The 6,878-nt window shown below is 46.1% G+C and overlaps 1 pseudogene; it reads right to left on the bottom strand.

Annotated features, from left to right (window-relative positions):
- Positions 1–651: 651 nt before the first annotated feature.
- On the bottom strand, positions 652–815 carry LOC118990948 (uncharacterized; annotated as a pseudogene).
- Between the last annotated feature and the right edge of the window lie 6,063 nt (positions 816–6,878).

Raw genomic sequence — 6,878 nt, 5'->3', positions numbered from 1 at the left:
TTACTCAGATTATCTATTTCATCTTCATTAAAATTTGGTAGTTTGGCAGGTTGAAATCGGTCCATTTCTTTGAATTCATCAAATTTCTGAGTGTAAAGCTTTCCTAGTAGTCACTTATCATCCTTTTAATGGCTTTAGGAATGAAGTGATATCTTATTCTCGATATTGGTTATATTTGTCTTTTCCCTTCTTATCTTCATCAGTTTTGCTAAAAGTTTATAAACTTTATTACGTTTTTCAAAGAATTAGCTTCTTGTTTCAGTGATTTTTCTCTCTTGGCCTCTTGTTTTCAATTTATTTGATTGTTGCTCTTATCTTTATTATTCCATGTCTTCAGCTTGATTTGGATTTATTCGGCTGTCCTTGATTCCTGGTTTCTTGAAGTATGAGCCTAGATTATTAATTTGAGGCTTTTTCTCTTTCTCAATGTAGGCATTTTTGTACTTTAAATTTTCCTTCCAGCACTCTTTATTTGATCTCACCAGTTTCGATATGTTGTATTTTAATTTGGGTCACCATAATTTAAAAGTTTCCCTTGAGACCTAGTTGATGAAGGATTACTGAGATGTTTGTTTAGCGTTTAAATTTTAGAGATTTTCATGTTGTCTTTCCATTATTAAACTCTAATCCTATCCCATTATGGTCAGAGAACATACTTTTATGTATGATTTCAGTTATTTAAAAGTTTTCTAATTGAATTTATTGGGTGACATTGGTTAATAAAATGTATAGGCTTTAAGTGTACAATTCTATAATAGCAATAATCGCACCTCGGATAAACCTCATTGGCTATGATATTGCCACTGCGCAAAGCTTCTATAATATATCATCTGTATATTGTATTGTGTGTTCACCCTCCAAAGTCTCTTTCTGTCACCATTTATTCCCCACTGTACCCTCTTTTATCTCTCCCCCTTTTCTTCTTGTAATCGCCATACTGTTTTCTGTGTCAATTATTTTAAATTAGTCAAGGTTTGTTTCATGGCCCAGAATATGGCTTATCTTGTTGAATGTTCTATGAGTTCTTGGGGAGAAAAAAGTATGTTCTGCTATTGGTGGGGGCAGTATTTTTTATATGCCAATTACGTCCTTTTGGTTGGTGGCGTTGTTCAGTGCTACATCCTTGTTGATTCTCTAATAGTTTTATCATTTGCTGCAAGTGGGAAGCCTCCACTTGCAATTGTGGATTTGTCTGTTTCTTCTTTCCACTCTGTTGGGTTTTGCCTCATATATTTTGATACTCTTTTTGATGTGTACACATTTAGGATTCTGTGCTTTCCTGATGGAAGGGTGCCTTGATTCTTATATAACACAGCTCTTTTTCTCTAGCAGGAAAAGTTATTGTCCCCATTTACAGATGAAGAAACTGAAAGGCAAAAGAACTTAAAACTAGGTCTAAAAATGAAGGAAATAGAAAATCACCACTGGGCAAACCCTACAATAATAACAGTTGAAGGCAAGAGCCACTGAGGGTTACTACAATCAATGAGTGAAAATTTGGTGTGAAACAAAATCTCAAAATATCTCCCCAGCATATGTATTAATTATAAAGGAAAAATGCAAAGGTGGAGAAACCTGGTAGACACCACCTTAACCAAGAGCTCAAGGTTAAGATCACTAGTAGTAATTCTACTGACCCTATGTGCCCTCTGATGTGACGCACTAAGGAGGGCACAATATTGCTTCTCATATCAATCTGACTGTGGTAGAACCCCAGCCAAATCCAAATTGAGAGACAGTCTAAGAATCCTACAGAGCTGTATGGATTCGAATCCAGAGCCTATATTCTTTACACTCTAGTCAGGGCAAGCATAGGGGCCGCATACATGGCGGTGCTTCCTTGGTGTGGCGGGGGACACACTGTTGACTGGATAGACACCCACCTCACTGCTTGGGACTTGCTACTTCAGTGTGTTTTATGCCTAGAATGCACATCTCTTGGCCTGAGGGCTTCCTCTAAAGCATGTAAATGATTTTGTTTGTGCTGGCTGGAAACTGGAACACACTCTCACCACCTCCAGGCAGCCCTCGACCAAAGACTGATGGGAGTAGGTGTATAAACAGTCCACCTCCCTTTCCCCCGGGGGGAGGGGAGGATGGGGATATCACTGTGGCATGCTCTACTTGGGCTCTCAGACTTCCTTTGAGGGACTGAGCCCTAGCTGCCTACATTGGTAACTTGTCAATAATGGACTTGTATTGGTTGGCTTCCCTTCCTTGCCTCACTTTTCCACTCTCCTCTGTGTTCCCTGGAATCAGCTTTCGTTAAATTGCTTGCATCCAATTGCAGAGTCTGCTTCTGGGGACGGTGGGGGGAACTTAAGCTATGGCACTGTCATTCTCCAGTCACAGACAGACTGCAACCCACAAAAACATCATGCATGGGCCGCACCAAACAGGGCTGCCAGGAACAGCTGCTCAGGCAAGCGCTGCATGCCTACTAGAGCCGTGCAAATCGATGCCTGCAGTATTTTCTTTTCGCTGCTGTAACAAACATGCTTAAAACAACACCAATGTGTTACCTTACAGTTTTGGAGGTCAGAAGTCCCACATGGGAATCACTGTGCTAAAACCTAGGGGTTGGGTAGCTCTATGTTCTTTCTGGAGGCTCTAAGAGAGGACCTGCTTCCTTGACTTTTTCAGCTTCTCGAGGCTTCTTGCATTCCCTGGCTCGTGGCCTCTTTCTCCATCTTCAAAGTCAGCAGGGTGGTACCTTTATGTTTCTCTCTCTCTCCTCCTTTTTCGTCATTAAATGATTTCTGACCCTCCTGCTTCCCTCTTTCCTTTATAAGGACCCTTGTGATCACATCAGACCAACCTGGATAATCCAGGATAATCTCTTCCACTCAAAATCCTTACTTGAAGTTCATCACATCGCCTTGTGCCATAGAAGCTAACATATTCACCGGTTCTGAGGATTAGGATGTGGATTTCTTGGTGGGCTGTTATTCTACTTATCACAGTGCCCACAGTTAAGGGTCCAGAATAAAGGGGCTGTGAGTTGGCAACATCTGCCTAGACTAAGTCAGCACTGTGTGGGAGGGGGAAGGTGGCAAACGGGGCTACGCTGTAGAATGAAAAAATACACAGAGGAAGATGCATTTCAGTGCAGGGATCTATATATAATGCATGTTATATATAACATGCGTATGCATAGTGTGTTTGTGTGTACATGTGTGTGTGTTTATGTGTGCCTGCATGTGAGTGAGTGCATGCATCTGGGGGACAGTGAAGGAAGTGAGATGAGGGGAACAATGACAGGGCCCTGGAAAGAACAAGGGGAACAGCGAGGAGACAGGTAGGGCGGGTCCACATCTGAGGAAGCAGCCCTGTCTGAAGTGGGGCTGCAGCAAGGCAGGGTGAGGGTGGAGCCCGTGGGTTTTACAGAGAGAATTCTTAAAGGCTGCCAAGAATGTGCACATGAGATAAAAATAGAGGAAGGGAGGGTGGCCTGGAGATCCAGGCCAACTAGAGGGTGGGTGGGGCCTTCTCAGGGTGTCCAGGATTGCAGGAAGAGAGGAGGAGGCAGGTCTCTGAGACTGGGGAGGGGAAAAAGAAAGAGAAACTAGGTTTGTTATGAGAAATGGGGCCATGGTTTCATACTTGGAAATGCCTGTGTGTGATGAATGTAAGCACAAGGTTTGGTAGCAGGTCAGGGAAGAATTATACCTTTGCAACTTCTGTAAAGGCTTTTGTCCCCTATTAAAACTCCTCTGTGTGTATCAAATGAGATTTTTCCACAAATTCATGTCATAAACACTGAGCTGCTGCCAGGCACTGGGCAAAGTTCTGNAGGGTGTCCAGGATTGCAGGAAGAGAGGAGGAGGCAGGTCTCTGAGTCTGGGGAGGGGAAAAAGAAAGAGAAACTAGGTTTGTTATGAGAAATGGGGCCATGGTTTGATACTTGGAAATGCCTGTGTGTGATGAATGTAAGCACAAGGTTTGGTAGCAGGTCAGGGAAGAATTATACCTTTGCAACTTCTGTAAAGGCTTTTGTCCCCTATTAAAACTCCTCTGTGTGTATCAAATGAGATTTTTCCACAAATTCATGTCATAAACACTGAGCTGCTGCCAGGCACTGGGCAAAGTTCTGTGTCCTGGAGATACAAACAGTGGGCAAATGAGGGGAGTGAATGGAGTCAGGGAATAAGGTGTGCTAGAAAAAGAAAGCTAGGGATATGGAGGAGCAAGTGGGTGAGTGGACGAGGCAGAAAAACCTTTTCTCGGCAGGGGGTAATGTGGGGTTTTCGGTATTCTTGTCACCTGCTGAGGAAGGCATGCGCAGCTCTTACCCCCAGCCCACCTGGTCAGGGGAGAAGCTTCAGAGCATGTATTCCCCACTCTTCCCCTCCTGGAGCCCTTCTCTCTCTTTTTTCTCCTCTTCTGCTTCCCAGCTCCTTGCCGGTAAGCCCTCTCTCCTGTCTTTCCTTGTCCTGGAACTTGGGAGGACCACAGCTGGAGGAGAACGTGACTGCGGCTTCCTTCCCTTGCTTCTGTCTTTTCTTTTCACCCTTTGGGGCCTTCCACAGTCATCAGACTGACAATGAGCACATTCTTGTGTTCTGCCCCAGCCTCTACAGGAAAGTTAGCGCCTTAGTGGTAACCCCACAGGAAGACGCCTTTGGAGAGAGCATGGCCCTCTGACAGCTTGAGTACAGACTTCTAGCTCTAGAACTAAGGTGCGTGGGGAAGGAAGGGAGAACCAGTGAAAGAGACCATCAGAGAAAACCAAGGAGCTCTCACTCAAAGTTGGAGGAAGAAATGGGGGTTGGACAGCTGTCTTATGCAGTGGCCATTGTCCCTCACTGGACTCAGCCTTGCTGTCTGGGTCTGGCATCCCAGGACAGAGGCAACAGACTCCTATTTCATCTGGTGGATTTTGTCTGGTCCCTAACTTCTGAATAGTAGGAGCTGAAAGGCCCCATCCCCTTTGGTTTATCTGTCTGTCTCTTCGTTTGCCCACCCATCTCTCTTCCCCCCCGCCCCAGCTGCCCCCTCCTGTCTCTCCAGCCTCTCTTCTCCTTGGGTTCCCATTACAAGGAGGACCATGCAGAGGCCCAGGTGGAAAGGCAGACTGGAGCAGAGGAAGTTCTGGGGACAGAGTGGGACAGGGCCAGGGGGAGCTCCACTTTGCTCCCTGCTTTGTCCTGAAAAGCTCCCTCGGAGTCTTCATGAAGGGCAGGCAGCCAAAGGCCTTGGGAGAAGGTAGACTCACTTCCTTATAAATTATGTGGTTATGAGGGCCAGAGTTTCACATGTGGCTTTTTTGCATAACCAGGTCGTCAGGTGTTAGCCCATTAGAGGGCTCATAAAGTCTTCAGCTGCTCTGACTCACAGCGGGAAGTGAGAGGAGGTGAGCATGCAGGGCTGGGACTCCGAGGAGGAACCTGCCTACACAGTGTCTGGTGGAGCTACTCTTTGGGGCCCAAGGGTTACAAAACCCTTTGCTTTAGAGTCAGTCTGAGCTCTAGTCTTCCCTCCACCCCTTGCCAGCGGTGTGACCTTGGGCCAGTAACTCACCTTCCCTGAGCTTTTGTTTTCTTCACATTAGGGCAATGATGGTGGTTTCAAGGTGGAGAATTGGCCTGGGGAAGTGCAGCTGACGGCCCTCACAGGTCCCGGAGGTGGCATGGCCACCAGTTTCCGGAATCTAATCCTTGGATTTCCCTCAGAAATTCAGTGGTTGGTGTTTCTGCAAACTGTTGGGCAGTGCCTACTGAGCTCCCATAGCTGTTTCCTAGGACTGTCGTAGTGAAATACCACAGACCGGGTGGCTTAAAACAGCAGAAGTGTATTCTCACCATCCTGGAAGCTAGAAGTCTGAAATCAAGGTGTCCACAGGACCATGCTCTCTTCAAGAGTGTGTCTTCCTATTGGGGGGGCGGTCACCATTGCCCCCTGCCTAAGGTGCTCACTCATCTGTAGAGGCCAGGGGCAGGGCATGATAATGCATTTGTCAGTCCTCATTGCAGGGAGAAAGGAGGGAACATCATGGAGACTCGGCTAATTGGAGAGGACATTTGGGGCTCCTCACATCCCCTCCTGCCCCTTTGAGAAAGTCCTGGGCCTCAGCATTCTGGTGAGATCACCAGGAGCAGCTGGGAAGAATGAACTCTGGAAGGTGCTGCTCCATTTGGATCTACCTCTCCCTTGGCTGAGGACTCACCCCTCCCCCATGTCTCTAGGGGAGAGGTGAGGTGGGGAGAAGCTGGAGGCAGGGCTGGTGGGAGATGCCTAGGGCCTGCCTGAGAAGTTGCTTGGGGAGCTGATACAGTGGGTGCCAGAAAGTCTGGGATACTGACCTCTATCTTGATTCTCAAGAATTTGGGAGAGTCATGAAATTCCTGAGAACTTGATTGGGTGGTGATAAAGACATGTCTTTGAGACCTGTCGATGTCCCAAAGACATGTTAATGCCTACCCACATCCTGTTCTCCTTTCTATCTGTATTTGTCAGGGAGAGAGTGAGAGAGGGAGAGAGAGAGGGAGAGGTAGAGACAGACAGAGAGACAGAAAGAGAAAGAGAAAGAGAAAGAGAAAGAGAAAGAGAAATTTATTTATTATATTTTAAGAAATTGACTCACAATTATAGAGACTGGTAAGTACAAAATCTGCAAAGTGAGCCACCAGACTGGAGACTCAAGGAAGAGCTTATGTTACAGTTCAAGTCCAAAGGCCATTTTCTTGCAGAATTTCCTCTTGCTTGGGGAAGGTCAGGTTCTTCCTCTAGTCAGGACATCAGCTGATTAAATGAGCCCACCCACAGTAAAGAGAACAACCTGCTTTACTCAAAGTCCACTCATTTGAATGTGCTCTCCTTCAAAAACACCCTCGCAGCAATATCCAGAATAATGTTTGACCAAATGTCTGGGCACCCGT

Source organism: Sturnira hondurensis, unplaced genomic scaffold, assembly GCF_014824575.4.
Source record: "Sturnira hondurensis isolate 20B ecotype Veracruz unplaced genomic scaffold, ASM1482457v3 Scaffold0007401, whole genome shotgun sequence".
Lineage (NCBI taxonomy): Eukaryota > Metazoa > Chordata > Mammalia > Chiroptera > Phyllostomidae > Sturnira > Sturnira hondurensis.
The sequence above is the reverse complement of the archived record's forward strand: the minus strand, read 5'-3'. Positions and strand labels throughout refer to the sequence as shown.